Source organism: Chenopodium quinoa, unplaced genomic scaffold (assembly GCF_001683475.1).
Source record: "Chenopodium quinoa cultivar QQ74 unplaced genomic scaffold, ASM168347v1, whole genome shotgun sequence".
NCBI lineage: Eukaryota > Viridiplantae > Streptophyta > Magnoliopsida > Caryophyllales > Amaranthaceae > Chenopodium > Chenopodium quinoa.
Window position 1 is genome coordinate 6184722 of NW_018743850.1, and position 17584 is coordinate 6202305.

General features: G+C 43.7%; 1 pseudogene; it reads right to left on the reverse strand.

Moving 5' to 3' along the window:
- Positions 1-13637: 13637 nt before the first annotated feature.
- LOC110686111 lies at positions 13638-17584 on the reverse strand (annotated as a pseudogene).

A 17584-nucleotide genomic window follows, 5' to 3' on the forward strand; every position in this document is an offset into this window, starting at 1 on the left:
GTATGAAATCTTTTGCAAAGTTCTGTATGAAAATGTTGGAAGTGCCTTCAGGTACTTGAAGGCGTTGAAATGTCGTTGCAAATGCACCATTTTTTTTTTCCGTATGATGAGATTTAGTCCTTGGGCTCAGGCCTGGATATTAAAAAACTAGCCAACCGCTCTGGCCTTCTATCTCCAGTGTACTTTCAATATTTGATGCTTAATGGCATCCTGAAAAGGATGTAGCAACCGTAATTATAATAATATGACCTCTTCATTGAAATGGATAAAATTTTGAGAAGAAATTTTTTTCTTTGTACCTTTTCTTCTAAAAAACTTTTATAGTGAAACAATTTGACCAACTATTGGTCAAGTAGGGGTCATAAGACTCATAACCCATGGTTCATAAGAATCATAACAAAGTTCCAATTCAGCCATGGATGAAGTCGACGTACAACCCGTGGGCCATGGTTCATATCGAAGTTCCGATCTGGCCATGAAAGGAACAACCCTCGTATAATGAGGTGTTGATGACGGACATGAGGATGTAAGAGCATACGCGTTGAAGATGGTGTGCTACGTGCATGTACACCGTTGGTAATAATGAGCATCTGTGGCTTTTGTTAGGTTAAAAGAAGAAAAGAAGCGAGTATTAGATTTAACTATCTAAGGCCAGGTGTTTGTACATAAATGGGGTAGTCAAAGATATTAGATGCATCAACAATATCTTGTTCGATTTCCTCGTCATCCTTGTTTTATTTTGCTTTTATTATTTGCCTTTCATTCTATGTACTAGTGTCTCTTTTTGACATACCAAGTGGGCTAATTCCTTTGCAAACCATTTTTAAAAGTTCTTGTAGTTTGTAACACAAGGCACATTTTACATTATGATACTTTTGTAAAGGGACTTTCAAGTGTTTCAATATGGGAAATTACTAGTGTTTCGGGGTTTTCTGATGTCCTGCGGGAGAGTTACAATTCCGAGATTGGAACCGGACGCCTGTACCTGCAAAATAACGGAGACTCCTGGTGGTGGGAGCTCCGCCTCCAACGGTCAAGTTAGTACTTGATTAAGGAGTAATTAATGCGGAAATTAAAGTGATTGGGTCTCTCTAGGTGAGAGTGTTTAATGTAGGTAATCTGCTTTGTTAGCGAGATCAGCCGGTTATTACTGGGTGTAATTAATGTGTTTTTTTCGTAATCCCCCCTTAATGAGGATTAAGGGAGGTATTTATAACCTTGGGAAACGTGCCCATCCTAGGTTTAGATTAACCTAGGGCCGATTGGGCTTCCCTCGGAAGTTGGGCCTGGGTGGCTGGTTTCTCCATTAGGCATGGAGTATGCCACATGTCATGACATAATAGGTCCAAGGTGGACGAATAAGCGCGTGCCACGTGACAAGCCCTGACAGTTCCAACTGGGGGACACTTGGCAGGACCTGATTGGCCCACGTGGCGCATTCCGATTGGTGGGAGCAAAATCCCCTAATCATTTGCCCCTCACAGGTGGCACGTGATTGGTCACGTGTTACCTGTGACAGGTGTCGCACTGTAACAGGCGGCGACCTTCTACAGGTGTCAGTCGGCGAAAGGACGAGAGATTTTCCCGCCCAAATTTTGAATTCTGAAAGTGACCCTTCGCCTTCTCACTTCGCCTATATAAGGGAGGATTGTCTTGAGTCATTTTCACACTTTGAGAACTTTTTGAGAACATTCGGACCCCTGAACTTGCTCTGACATTTCGGACCTTTTCTGCCTACCGCCTGTTCTGACAAGCCGCCTGCACAGGATTTTCAGAACTTCATCAACCGTCACTCGTTCAGGTAACTGTCGGTTCTCTTACTCTTAATTTTCTTTTTATTTTTTGAAATGGCACCACGGAAGCACACGACACGACCTAGGTTAGTGATCAGCCGGTCACCGGGGACGGCTGAATCTAGGACTAGGAGTGCCGCCTGCCCTTTTCCAGACCCATCTTTGCCCTTTATACAAAGTCCGACTGTATCTGTGTCTATGCAGAGCAGGATGGCCATAACGAAAAAGACTGCTAGGATCTCAAATTCAGACGGCTCCTCCCACAGGGTGCCGCTTAGTGAAACATCTGACCAGGCGCCAGATGTGGAAGTGAAACAAGGCGACCTGAATGCCGACAATTCTGTGGGGGGAGTCATAGTGACCCCTTCCCATTTAACAGTTAACAATTCTGCTCCTTTTCAAAGAGAGGAGGCGGGCCCCTCTGGGAGTGGGGAGGAGTCGTCCTCTTCGGACTCATCAGAGGGCGATTCCGAGTCAAGCTCTTCTGGCCATGCTTCTTTGGACACAGAAGAGAAAAACAGCCGCCTGCAAGAGGCGAGACTTTCTCACGCAGTTGAGAAGGGGGACAATTGGGCGGAGCCATCCGCCTCTTACCGAGAGCTAAATACTCCCTACTACTGCACGGTACCTCGGGGCCGGATCACAGCCATGCAAGAGAAAGTGGAAAGCTTTATTGCAAACCACACCATGGGCCCCGACTTTCTAGTATTTGTGCCGGATCCAGAAGAACAGTCGTCTGGCCGGCTGGTTCCAGTTATGATAGCGCCTGCTTTGGCTGCTACGAGGCGGCCATCAAGGCAGGGCTTCGCTTCCCATTACATCCGGCTGTTCAGCGGATCTTGGATGGGTATGAGTTGGGGTTATGGCAGTTAGCCCCAAACTCCTGGGTCAACGTACTCGGCTATGTGGCCGGGTGCGAACTGCACGGGGTGGAGCCGAGCTTCGAGGCTTTCGCCCATATGAACTATCTCAGCCGGACCCCTAAGACAGGCGGTACCGGATGGTATCAATTGACAAGCCACAGGGGCTACCTCATGACGAGAGGTAAAGCAAACAAGTGGAATGACTGGCGGAGCACCTTCCTCATCATTGAGAGTTCAGACATTGAGCTGAACAAGCGCTTCAATAGGTGGAACAGGAATCCGCCCCTTCTTGCAGGCGGCCGTAACATGCCGCCTGTTCCCCCCAAGGCTAGGAAAGAGATCCTTGATAAAGGACTCTTTAAAATAGAGTCGAGGGTTGACTCTACTTCAGGGGTACGAGAGCAAGTACCCCTGCAGTGCGTCCCGAGCTTCAAATGGCTCTACGACGAGTACTTTTTGGCCGCCTGTGGCCTTAGCAGTCGGTGCTCAAGAGGTAGTCGGCCTGTCGAATACTCTGTTGTTCCATACATTTCTTGTTATGACTTTTATTAACTTTGCCGTTTGTTTTTGCAGCTGACGCCATGAGCAAAATCACCGCCTCCAAGACTGCGGCGGCCATGTTGCGGGCCTCTATCATGCAACAAGCTTCAACCGACTCCCCCAAGAAGGGGGCACCCTTGGTGAGCTCCGAACCTTTCACCCTCTTTTTGGAGTTGTGTTTATGCATATACTGAATTTTTTTCTTCTTTTTTAGACGGGTGCTCCAAGAGCTTCATCTTCCCAACAGCCGGACCCCAAGGCCCGGAAGACGACTGTTGGGAGCTCTCCTGGTTCTGCCAGGAAACATGTGGCGGCTGAGAAACAGCCGACCACTTCTTCTAAAACTCCAACTGGGCCGCCTAGAAGTAAGAAGTTGTCCTTGTAAATTTTAGACTCGCTCCCTTTTTTACTAGGTCTAATCCGTTTGTTTATGCTTGATGCAGCCGGCCCTCAGGAGCCTAACTTGGTAGAGATGGCCAAGTCTATGATCAGGGCAGTTCCTCCAGCTGAAAGGGAGGCGGTCAGGGGTGTCGGCACCCTTGACCTAGACGGGATTGCAGGGGTCCTTGCTGAGGTATAAGCATATTTTTGAGTATTTGAATTTCTGGACGCCTGTTTTCTTTTTGTTTGGAAACTGACGCCTGTTCCTTTGTACTTAGGCCCTGCTCCGAGTGAACGTCCTTCGCAAGCCGCTTGATCGGAAGAACAAAGAAGTAAAGGCTGCAAAAGCTATGGCCGCCTCTGACTGTGATAAGGCAATGTTTCAAATTGCCCAAAATGAAGTTCTGACCATTGATATTCTTTATTATCAGGTGCAGGCTACCGCCGCTGTTCGGGCTCAGTTAGAGGCGACCCAGAAGAGGAATGGCGAGCTGGAGGCGACCATCACCAATCTCAAGGCCGAGCTGAAACCTCTTCGCCTAAAAATGTACTCTTACGAAGCCTTGGAGAAATCCTTGGCCAGCGTAAAAGAACGCCTGGTGACCCAAGAGAAGAGTCTTACCCAAGAGCTCTCGGAAAAGGCCGAGCAAGAGAAGAAAGAGCTGGTCCGGGAGATGATGGAAGACTCCGCTCAAATTCAGCGAATGACTTGGGGCCGCCTCTTCCCCAATGCTGACTTTGCCTCTTGGGAAAAAACGTACCGCCAGTGTTCAGATACATATAATCAGGAGATCCTGGCGGCTGCTGAGGAAGAGGCGTTGGAGGAAGCGTTGGAGGAGGAGGAGCCGGTAGTGGCGCTTGTGCCGCTTGGGGGTAAGGCATCAAAAAAGGATGCAGCTGAAGCCGAGTCCAGCAAGAAGAGTGCTGACCAGGCGGCAGCTGCTAATATTGAAGATCTGCCCCCTTCTTAAGCTTTATGTATTCTTTCCACGGCCTGCGTGCCGTTTGTTTTGTATTTACCCGGCCAGGGGGCCAGGGCTTTGAATATTTTGCCGGTCTTTAATGACCGGCTTCTTTTTAATGAATTTTTGTTTTGCCTCAAATTTGTCTAAGTATTCCATATTCTAATATCCAATTGTTCACTAGACCGACTGTTTTACATGGCCGATAGTTGCAGACAGGTACGGATGGTTAGTCACGCCGCCTATGCCCCTGGACGACTGGTTGTCTGTTTCCAGGATAGACGATCAGTCAGCCATTTATCCAATCGGTATTTGAACTATTTTAAGGTCTGGATCCTTTTTAGGCAGGCGGTCCTGTCATTTGTAAATTTAACCAAGTAGGAAAGTGGTCTGACCAAGTAAACATTAGTGTTACCTAGTTTCCAAGGAACTGAGTAGTAGAGATAACAAGCGGCGGGTACCGGTTGTTTCCCTTTATTCGCCAATGTTTGTTGGCTTTTAACTCATAATTTGTTAACCTAGCAGGAGTAGTGGTTGAGAGCCCCTGTTTGCTAAAAACAGGCGGACGACTCATACCTTTTAGGCTCTATACTAAGTTTGAGGGAGTGACTATAAGTTAACATAGGAGTTACTTAGTCTCTGTCACACTCTAGGTTGAGTAGTAGAGGTACCAGGCGGCGGAGGCCGGCTAGACCCCTTGATTCGCCAATGTTCGTTGGCTATTAACTCAAGAGGTACCCCCTGCATTTATCCCAAGTAATACAGGCGGTCATCTGACTCAGATGTCAACTGCTACCACTGGTTTGGTTAGTGATAGAGTTATCCTTGTCTCAAAAACGGCTACGTGGTTGCCCTTGGGGACAGTCGTATAGGTGCCGTGTAATTAGTTTATAGAACAATGTTCCACCCAAAAGGGAGCTGCTCTCTGCGACGAATTTCATCCGGAGGGATGCCGCCGGACGCCTGCTATGATGTTGGGACATGTCGTATTAGTTTTGTAGATTTGATCAGTTGGCTTGGCGCCTGGTCAGATCATTCGGCCTGTGGCCTTGGTAAGTTCTTGGTGAACATAGGTGCTAAGTAAAAGGAGGGTAGCCGCCTGTTAGACACAGGGTCGGCCAGGCCCTAATCTTTTTAGCTAAGTATTAGGGGGGTGGCTATGTGTTTGGAACCGGTCGGCCATCTTCTTATGGAGAGTAGCCAACTATATGCCCAGACGACATGCCCCTATTGTGAGTAAAATACTCAATGAGAGTAGCCGACTGTAAAGGTACAGACGGCATGCCCCTCTGAAGATAGAGTGAAAAACTCAATGGAGAGTAGCCGACTGTAAAGGTACAGACGGCATGCCCCTCTGAAGATAGAGTGAAAAACTCAATGGAGAGTAGCCGACTGTAAAGGTATAGACGGCATGCCCCTCTGAAAATAGAGTAAAATACTCAATGAGAGTAGCCGACTGTAAAGGTACAGACGGCATGCCCCTCTTTAAGTAAGAATAAAAATTAAACATGGAGAGTAGCCGACTATTTGTTAGTAGGCGTGCCCCTCTTAGTACAAAATTGAATAGTAAGTGCAAACTTTTATTAAGTAGCTCTTGACTATTTACATCATTCAAAAGAAATATTTCTTAAGATTATCTACATTCCAGGTTCGAGGCAACGGTTGTCCGTCTGGTGTTTCCAGACAGTAGGTACCGTCCCTGACTTCCTCACAGATTCGGTAGGGTCCTTCCCAGTTGGGAGTTAGTTTGCCAGACTCATTAGCCCTACCAACTGCTTCCATTTTTCTAAGTACAAAGTCCCCTACTTTGAGTGGACGCCTGTGTACTTTTTTGTTGTATGATCTAGTCATTCTCAGGCGATAGATTTCATGGCGCAAGACAGCATTGCCCCTTTTTTCAGGAAGTGAGTCTAATGCCAGGCGCATGGCTTCCCAGTTTTCCTCTTCGTCATATAGCATTACTCGAAGAGTCGGCTCGTAGTGTTCTATTGGAAGAACAGCTTCCGCACCGTAAGTTAGGAGGAATGGAGTTTCTCCAGTCGCCCCTTTTTCAGTCGTCCTAATGGCCCAGAGAACATGTGGTAGTTCATCCGCCCATAGGCCGCCTGCTCGTTCAATCTTTTTCTTGAGACCGTCCGAGATGATTTTATTAAAGGCTTCTACCTGGCCGTTTGCTTGTGGACGGCCGACAGATGCAAAGTAGTTTGCAATTCCTTGGTCACCCAACCAACTTTTGAGAACAGGCGTCTCAAATTGGGGACCATTATCAAAAACCATAGACATGGGAACCCTGAACCGAGTGATGACATTTTTCCAAATGAATGAAATTACATCTTTCGTCTTGATTCCCTTTACAGCCTCCGCCTCTACCCATTTAGTGAAGTAGTCAACGGCAACAAGTATGTACCTCCTTCCGCCTGTAGCAGGCGTATATGGACCCAGAATGTCCATGCCCCACTTAGCAAACGGTAGTGGGCTATGAATGGTAGTGAGGTCAGTAGCCGGACGGTGAATTAATTTGCCAAACCTTTGGCACTTGTCACATTTTTTCACCATCTCCATTGCATCTGCTTCCAATGTAGGCCAAAAGTAGCCCTGCCGCCTTGCCCTTTGAGCAAGCGTCCTACCGCCTATATGAGAAGCACAGTAACAAGAGTGAAGATCGTCTAGTATCTCTCGTCCCTTTTCTGGAGTAACACACTTTAAGAAGGGTTGAAGGTACCCCATTTTGTGAAGTTCTCCCTTTATCATTTCAAAACAGGTGGCTCGTTTTTTCAGTGCTGCCGCCTGTTGAGGATCATCCGGCAGTGTACCGTTTGTCAGATATGCCCTGATTGAATCCATCCAGGTTGAGCTTCTGTCTAGGATTCCAATAGGGTTTTCCTCGATGCTTCTCTTCTCCATTACTTCCCAAAAAACAGTTCGAGGAGTATCAGAGGAGGCGGATGATGCTAATTTTGACAGTGCATCCGCCTGGTTGTTTTCTGATCTCAGCACTTGGATTAGATGGAAATCCTCAAGGGAGCCGACTGCTTGTCGGACCGCCTGTAAATACTTGATCATGGCTGGATGGGTTGCTTCGTATTCGCCATTGTACTGACTCACTATCAATTGTGAATCGGAACAGGCGTCTATTTTTCTTGCCCCTGCCGCCTTGCACATGCAGATCCCGGCTAGTAAAGCTTCATATTCTGCCTCATTGTTTGAAGCAAGAAAACTGAAGCGTAGAGCATACTCGTACCTGTCGCCCTCTGGCGACTGACATATGACATATACCTTCCATACTTGGTCTGGAACTTGAGAGTCAGGAGGACGAGTCATATCTACAATAAAGTCAGCAAAGGCTTGCCCCTTCACTGCTTTTCTAGGCTCGAAAGTAACTTCGAGGCTCTGTATTTCTATGGCCCATTTGATCATTCGGCCTGACGACTCCATGATGGTAAGTGGCCGCTTGATAGGTTGGACTGTATACACGACGACTGCATGTGCCAAAAAGTAGGGCTTCAATTTTTTAACAGCCATGAAGAGTGCAAGACCAAATTTCTCCACTAGGGGATACCTCAACTCGGCATTTTTCAGTACGTGACTGACAAAGTAGACCGGGAGCTGACAACCGTCTCTTTCAGCAAGGAGAACAGCGCTTAACGCATGATCAGAGACGGCCAGGTACATGTAGAGTACTTCTTTGGGCAAAGGGCTGACCAGCCTCGGCAAGGAATGCAAGTGAACTTTCAATTTCTGGAAGGCGGCCTCAGCATCCGGCCCCCATTCAAACCTTGCCTTTTTCTTAATTGCCTGGAAAAAGTATAGGCATTTGTCGCCTGATCGGCTTAGAAATCTTCCCAAGGCCGCCAGACAACCTGTTAACTTCTGAACCTCTCGGATGGTACGAGGCGACTGCATGTCAATGACCGCCTGCACCTTCTCAGGGTTCGCCTCTATTCCTCTCTGATTGATAAGGAATCCGAGAAATTTCCCAGACTCAACTCCAAATACACATTTCTTGGGATTGAGCATGACATGGTGCCGCCTGAGTGTGGCGAAAGTTTCTCGGAGGTCCGACAGATGATCTTTCTGAAGTTTAGTCTTGACAATCATATCATCAATGTATGCCTCGACGTTTCTCCCAATCTGATCAAAGAACACAGTGTTTATCATTCGCTGGAAAGTAGCCGGGGCATTCTTAAGACCAAACGGCATGACCGTGTAACAATATAACCCCTGATCAGTGACGAAGGCCGTCTTCTCTTGATCTTTCTTCCATAAAGGAATTTGATGGAAACCAGAATAGGCGTCCATAAAGCTCATCAAAGCATGGCCGGCTGTTGAGTCGACCAGGTTATCAATTTTAGGCAGAGGGTAACTGTCTTTGGGGCACGCCTTGTTTAAGTCTGTGTAGTCTACACACATTCGCCAGGTGCCATTCGGTTTTTTAACAAGCACCACATTTGCAACCCAGTCTGGGAAGTAACATTGCCGAATGAACCCTGCATCAAGTAATTTTTTCACTTCGGCGGCTGCCGCCTGACTTCTTTCTTCGCCATGGTTCCGTTTCTTCTGCCGTACCGGCTTCTTTTTTGGATCCACAGCCAGTTTATGTACCGCTAGATCAGGACTAATGCCTGGCATTTCATGGACTTCGAATGCAAAGATGTCCTTGTATTCTTTCAATAGTTTGTGAAAGTCGTCACCAAGGTCTCTCAGAGCAGTCGTCCCAACTTTGACTGTTCGATCAGGACGTGAGTCGTCTAAGATCAGGTCCGTATGCTCACCAGCCGGCTGAGGGCGGAACTCATCCGACCGCTCCTCTGCCAATGATTGCTATTTTCTTTCTTTTCTTGCGGCCCCTGTTTGGGATGCCTTTCTCTTTTTGCCGCCTGCTTCTTGAACAGGCGCACTCTCCTTGACATTGTCAAGGTCTGTTTTTTCACCGCTTGACCCAGTGGCCATAACAGTGGGCTTGACATCCGAGAGATAGCACTCTCGGGCCATCCTCTGATCTCCCCTTAGGGAGCCGACTGTTCCATTATCCCTCTCAAACTTGAGCAACATAAGAGATGGGATTATAACAGCCTTGGAATTATTCAGGGTTGGTCGACCCAGAATCATGTTGTAGGCTGAGAGTTCTTCCACTACCAGGAACCGGACTACCATGTGTCGTCCTTCCCCTTTTTCACCCAGGCGGATGGGTAAATCCACTCGTCCCAGTGGGTGGACGACTCCTCCTCCAAACCCTACTAAAGGGTGGGAGGCCGGATGTATGCAATCAGTCTGATATTTTAGTTTCGACAGACATTTGCTACTGATGAGATCTGAGGAGCTTCCGGTATCTATGAGGATTCGGCCAACTCTCTGGTTGGCCACTTTATATTCAATAACGATAGGGTCGTCATGCGGCCCCCTTACCCCTCCTAGATCTTCTTCAGTGATGACAATCTCAGGAAATGAATATTTGGACGGCCGTTCTTGGTGAACGGAATTTACATCTAACCGCCTGATATTGTCTTTGTTTCCCCTAATAGTGGGGCCGCCTCCTGAGAAGCCGCCTGCAATAGTGTAGACGACTGCATCATCTGTATCGGAGCTGTCGGCCTGTTGATTCTTTTTGGCCGACTGCTTTTTTGAGGAAGTGTTCCCCGTAGATTTCTTGACATAAGTGTCAAGATCACCTTGCTCAGCCAGGCGGTCCAGGTACCGCATGAGACTAATGCAGTCATTGGTGTGATGACCAACATCATCATGATAAGCACAGAATTTATCTTGGTTCCGGTTGTTTGCAGAACCCTTCATGGGGACCGGCTTCTTAATTGAGATCCGTCCCTTGATTTCTTTTAGGATAAACTGGTTATCCTTGTTAAACGCATACTTTGGGGAGTATGGTTTGAATTCTTTTTTCTTTCTCTGGGCCGGCTGTTTAGAGGAATCAGCCGCCCAGACCTCTTTTCTCTTCTCATCTTTGTTTGACGACTGTTTCTGTCGTCCTTCTCTTTTGTCGAACCTTTTTCCGTCCGACTGTTTTACCGTACAAAGATCAGTCGCCTGTATATAGGCTTCTGCTTCAATCAAGGCCTCTTGAAGAGTCGCCACCCTCTTTCGAACCAAATCAAATTTGAAGGTAGACCCGTCTTTGAGACCTCTGAAAAAGTCAGTATAGGCTACCTCATCCGGTAACCCTTGAATCTGTATTCTCATCAGGTTAAACCGCCTGATGTAAGAACGAAGCCCCTCCTTCTCGCCCTGCTGAATTGTTCCTAAATCAAGGGTCGTTTTCTTCGCAGGGATGTTCATCGCGAAGTTGGAGGTGAATAAGTAAGCAAGCGTCCTGAAGCTATTTACACAACCAGTCGGCAGGTTGCCGAACCATTGTTGTGCGATTCCTTTGAGAGTCGCTGGGAAACACTTGCACCAAGTGGGATCATCCAACCCTTGAAGGTACATCAGGTTGGTGAATGACATCAGATGGTCTTCTGGGTTAGTAGTGCCGTCATAGGCGCCTACTAGTACATTTTTCACTTTGGCCGGCTGAGCGGCTTCAATAATTTCCTTGGAGAAGGCCGAAGACCGTTCACCAAGTCTAAGCAACCGTAGCTGCCAGTCCATAGGTTGGACGTTTTTTGCTGCAGGTCCACCAAACGGAGGTGGCTGACGGCACAAATGGTAAGTTTGGTACCGCCTGGTCGCTATGAAAGCCGGACTGACGGGAGGTGCCGCCTGACTGACTCTCATGATACGACTGAGTATGCCTCATCGAGGCATTTCGTAGACTGTCTTGAAAGTTTGAAGTAGAGGCCGACTCTGACAATCGGTCACTCTTCTTCTGCTCTAGCAGTAGCCGAGCGTCTGTGAATGTTTGCTTCGACCCGTCCGCCTGAATATGACGAACAGGTTTCCTATTTCCTGTAGGAAAACGGAATTTTGTGAAATCAAGGGCAGGTGGCTCCCGCTTCCTAGATTTAGGATGAGGAGTCGCCTCTCGCCCTTGAACTGGCTTCCTCTTCAGTGAAGTGGAGGGTTTCTTAGCCGACTGCTCCTTGACTGGAGCAGGCGGCTTCTTGTTGATCAACTCTTGAATCTCTCCCTTGAAGTCCCTCATGAAGGTCATGAGTTCGTTCCTTGTGATGGGAGCAGACCCATCAGTCGGCTATTGCCGAACAGGCGGTGCGCCTGCTGGCTCACTTCCTGTTTGAAGATGTTCCCGTTCCCTCCTTTCGGTATGACGGGTACGTCGGGCCCTTAGGGTCCCGTCTGAAGCTGTGTGAGCTTCAACTTCAAATTCACTCTCGGTATCATGGTCCGACTGAACTTGAGGGTCGTCTAGGGGACGCCTCTCTTCAGGAGTCGGTACAGACTTGGATGCCATCTCAGAAGTACTCTCCCCACAGACGGCGCCAAATGTTTCGGGGTTTTCTGATGTCCTGCGGGAGAGTTACAATTCCGAGACTGGAACCGGACGCCTGTACCTGCAAAATAACGGAGACTCCTGGTGGTGGGAGCTCCGCCTCCAACGGTCAAGTTAGTACTTGATTAAGGAGTAATTAATGCGGAAATTAAAGTGATTGGGTCTCTCTAGGTGAGAGTGTTTAATGTAGGTAATCTGCTTTGTTAGCGAGATCAGCCGGTTATTACTGGGTGTAATTAATGTGTTTTTTTCGTAATCCCCCCTTAATGAGGATTAAGGGAGGTATTTATAACCTTGGGAAACGTGCCCATCCTAGGTTTAGATTAACCTAGGGCCGATTGGGCTTCCCTCGGAAGTTGGGCCTGGGTGGCCGGTTTCTCCATTAGGCATGGAGTATGCCACATGTCATGACATAATAGGTCCAAGGTGGACGAATAAGCGCGTGCCACGTGGCAAGCCCTGACAGTTCCAACTGGGGGACACTTGGCAGGACCTGATTGGCCCACGTAGCGCATTCCGATTGGTGGGAGCAAAATCCCCTAATCAACTAGAATCTTAGGTTTATATTGACTATTTTAATTGAAGATCAAACCTATATTTGAAATTTACATTGGTTCTTTGAGCATGCCTTATTTTATGTTAATCGGACACGGCTAATATCGCGAAATGTCCATATCGACACGGACATGGACATGGGACACGTGTTCGATCCTTCACTGTGCACTCGGACACTTCCATTAAGAGAGGAGAGGAAAAAAGAGAAGAAACATGAAAAAAAACATATCTTGTTCGAAAACCACCATTAATATAGAGAAGATGGAGAGAAGAAGATTGCCATTTATTAGGAGAATTTATTGAGGAAAGAATTATAATAAAAAAAATATGGGTAGACATAATGAAAAATTTAAAACTTTTGTAATTTATAATTTATTTATATAAATTTAAGTGACGTATTGACATGTCCCCGTACCCGTGTCCTAAAATTTTGGAACTTGCCAGATCGAACACTTGGACATGTGTCCGTGTCGACACCCGTTCCCGAGTCCATATAACATAGACCTTATCTCTTACATGAAAGAATAAAGAGTGATAAAATTGGTTATTGCGAATATATAAGTATATAAATTATTCTCCGGTAAATTTAAAAAATATATTTAACATACATCAGCAACAATATTTAAAGGAATTAGAAAAAAAAAACACACTGATGAATAAGGTTTTAGATATACAACAAAAGATTGCAAATTAATTATATAAATTACAGTGATACTTATACTTCGTATATATTTACACATAATTACATAATTGAACTGAATTAAAATAATGTCTTTTAAGCCAAAATTAAAAGAAACTCAAAAAATAATAAAATATTATCGCTTCATTACTTAAATTTAACTTTTCCTTTTGTCTAATTTAGTTATTGTAGTCTTGTAGATATGTGAATTAATTAAATTTTATAAATGTATGTAGTTATAAGAAAAAAGTGAATAAAGTAAAGAAAATAAAGTTAAAAAAGTGGAGTAAGAACATGAAAATCTCTTTAGAGAGAAATCGTTCCATAAATCCGTTGTTTTACAATCGTGTCATGTTGTTTCCACTACTCATCATCAATATATTAGGTCAAGAAGTTTTTGGAACAAAGTAGATGTCATTATTGGATTTACTGGTGCAAATAGAAATAAATCAATGCGATTGTATGGAGTTTAAGAATTCTACTTACCCTAAGTAAAATTTATTTGTTAATAAAGAAAATTCACTACGGAATATAACAAATCTAGGCAATTAACCATGTAAATTAAAACTATCAAATATGATACTTTTGCAGCAAAATTTTGTCCATTTAATCATACGGATGAGGTAGACCGATAACAGTGGAGTTGGTATCATCACTGATTCTGCCTAATGCTTTCGAAGAACAAGAACCCATTCCAGTCCAAGCTATCCACAAGCTATTAGCTGCCAATATGATAACTGACGGTCATATTTTCATGATATGTTAAGAGTCAATAGTAGCTTCAGCTCGACAAGGGAGACGATTCCTGTAAAATTAAGTTCACAATTAGCTTAGCAATAGCAAGTGGTACATACTTTCTTAAATTATGTAATACGGAGTAATGGATTAATGGCTCTTATATTTACTAAAATAATGGGAAATAACATACCCTTTTATGTACTACAAAAACAAAATTTGTTATACATAAATAAGCCAAAATAAAAGTTGAAAGTTGGAAAATTTTAGTTATAGGTAGAGCAGTGTATGGAAGAACATTGGAAGAAGGCATAAATAATATTTTCCAATTAGAATTACACACAAGTTGAAGGAATAAAAGGGAGTGCATTACAAATCCAAATATTTAAAGGATTTGGTTTACTGATGAGTGTATGAAGATTAATCACTCAATTATCAAGTAAACAAGGGAAATTAAATCACTCACTCCATTTCTCCACTCATTCTCCCTAACTCTTATCTCTCCTCTCATTCTCATTCTCTTTAAACTTCATCTCTCCGCATTCTCTTTAAACATAAAAAAGTCACCAATTCACCATTCTTCATTTCTACCAATTCTATGTAAACAACTTTCAAGTGTACGAGTGCTATATGATTTGCAGCTGCTTCATATAAACAAATGCAAATGATTTTAAATCAGACCAGGCACAATTTCACTCCAGCCTCTTAGATTAACGTAGTAGTCCCTCACTCCCTTTCATATATTATCAAGACAAATTTTGAAATGGAGAACAAGTGCATCATGAATAAACTACTGTAACACAGCCTCATGAAGCTATTGGATGTACACTCCCATTAGCAGACAGGTAAAAACATTTATTAGTTGCTAAATGCCTTATAAGAATCTTTTTGAAAGTCCTAGTCAAAGCTTAAGGAAACATAATAGCCATACAGTAGAGTGATATAGTGAATCACCGAAATACTTCTTCTGGGATTTAGATTATGATTCTAAAAGTGAATAGGATGTTTCCTTCTCTAAGGAATTAATGCCACATTTCCACCATTTGCCTCATTTTTTTTTTCCCCTTCCACCCCTCCCTTCTATATCCTCTATCCCGTCCTATATAGATGACATTTTTTCAGGAATTTTAAAGCTGATTTCTATAAAACTTGATTTTTCAGAAATGTTAGTCAAGTAAATAGAGATGGAGGAAGTACTTATACATGAGAGGCAAGAAGTAGACAATTATTAACACCATCAACTAGGCTAAGCATATACAGGCGATTAACCAAATAATGAAGATATCCTCAATTCCATTTCTATCATTCTACTCCTTTATATTCTTGCATCAAGTTAGTTTCTATCCTTTCATTTTTAGCTTACAATTATTTGGCAATTCTACTTCATTTAGTAGCACTTCATTTTACTTGTCTACCCCTTCGAAATAATATCAGGTATCTTTCATTTTCAACTGCCTAGCATGTTCACTTATCATCGGTTCGAATCAAATAAGAGGATCTTGAAAAGAAAATCACATTTCCAATTTTTCTAATCAATTATTCTGACTTCATATTTTTGTTACTCCTTTGGCATTTTTGTAGTTTGACATTGCCAAGTGCCAACAGCCCAACAATTTGGTGCTGCACCATGCAAAGCAGACCTCAATTGGGTATCTGTTTGTTGGAGGAAAGGCCATTATACAAACGGGAGACGTGTAAAATCAAATAAGAGCAAAATACATAGATATGTTGACTGCTTTAATTCTTATCCTTGGTCATTGCATCACAGGAGGTGTTTGCATTTGTCAGAACAAAGTTACTTCGTATCTACGTATTAATAACTAGGTGAAAATAATAGGTGATTATTTGGATAATTCTTAAGCTTTTCCAACTTACACAACCAGTGCTCCTCCAATCTTTTTTCTGCTTCACAATGTCATCCAGCAAATTTTATGCATTCAAACTTTTGCAATAGCATAAAAAGATACACATTTATTGGAATTTTATGATTTGTTTGCTCGTTTGGATTGAGATTCGAAAGACTTGTGACTCAAAGTTGCTGATTTTGATCTAAGACATGCAGATAATTTTGAGCTAGGATCTAGTAGGTCTTATTCAGGTTTGATTGTGGAGGCCGACACTTGTAAAACTTCGTTTGGATCTCCTTAGTTCCATAAACTATCCTTAACTTTATGCATCGTACAAGGTCATAAGTTTTGGAGCCAAACAAGATATAAATGGGAGTATAGTACACACACATACCTGACAGCTACACATTGGTGGATGGAAAAATTAGACTTGGAACAAAACTAGCAACGCGAGATTTCGCCAACCTTTTCCAAGTTAAAATTGGCGTGTACTTCATCGGCTTAGAGCTAGGGTTGATAACCCCTATGGTTGAATCTTCCAGCAGGACGTAAAACTTGCCGGTCCCTGTGAATCCAACAATGCCTTGGCATGATCTTAACCTCAAGTCTCTGGAAAGACAAATAGATTCTATCTTCCCAGGACCCTTCAACATAGTTATATATATATATCATCACGTATATCCATCCCACACTTAGACAAACATCTTCCCATGACACATAAAAACTTATCGCGATACGCAGTATTTGAAACCAAATCCAAATCGCCGGGTGAATCAAACATCTCAAGGGCTAAATCAAAGGCAATGATCTTCCGACCGAAATCATCCACCTCAGACACAATCCAATACAGAGTCTCATTAACCAAAATTCCTTGCCTTGAATGGAATGCATAGGGGTTCCGAATAGGCTCCTCGCTGTGATCAAATCCAATCTCTTCATGCTCATTAGTCTTCAATGAAAAAATATCTTTATACAACTCATCAGAAATTCTTGTCCATTTCTTTGATTTTAATGAAAAAACATGCACCCAAATCTCTCGGTAATCATTCAATTCAAGAATTCTAACAATCTTATAATCATCAATACTCGAAACATACCCAAATCCCCACGAAACCCGGCAAGGAGAATCAAGTAACAAATCAGGGTCCAAATATTTCTTAAATCTCCCAGTAATAGGGTTCCATAAAATGAAGAAAAACCCAGAAAAAGAAGCTAAACAAACCAACCCATTACATGTTCCAATCAAAACAAGGTCATCACCACGAAAATCAAACCCTAATTTGATCAAATTCTTGTCGGAAATATCACCAATACCATAAGAATCATCAGAATTACAAGAAAAGAGGTAAAATTTATTCCTATATTGGATAAATATGAAATGGGGAGGGGAAAAGAGAGAAAATTTGAGGTGGGTATGAGCAAATTGGGAAGAAGAAATAGTGAAATACCATAGTTTGGAAACAGATTTGAATCGAAGAAGAGATTTGACAGGCAACTTTGTAAGAATTTGCTGGGTAATTAAATCGTCAGGAAGGTGTCGTTGATCTTCTTCAACTGTGTTAATTGCTTCTGCTTCTGCTTCTGCTTCTGCCATTACTCCCTTTGAAGCTGGGAATTTGATGCAGTTGCTTCGGTTTTTTTTAGCCTTTGCGAGTAGGGTTGTGCAAAAATTTCGAAAATTCTGAGTTTCTTATGATGGAACATAGTTCGACTCCTTGTAAATAAAGGGGTAAAATCAAAATTGGAAGATTATTTTGGGGTAAATTGGGTAAAAGTGTAAAACTACTAACATCGGTACGTTTTTACTTTTTTTTATCCCAACATCTTACA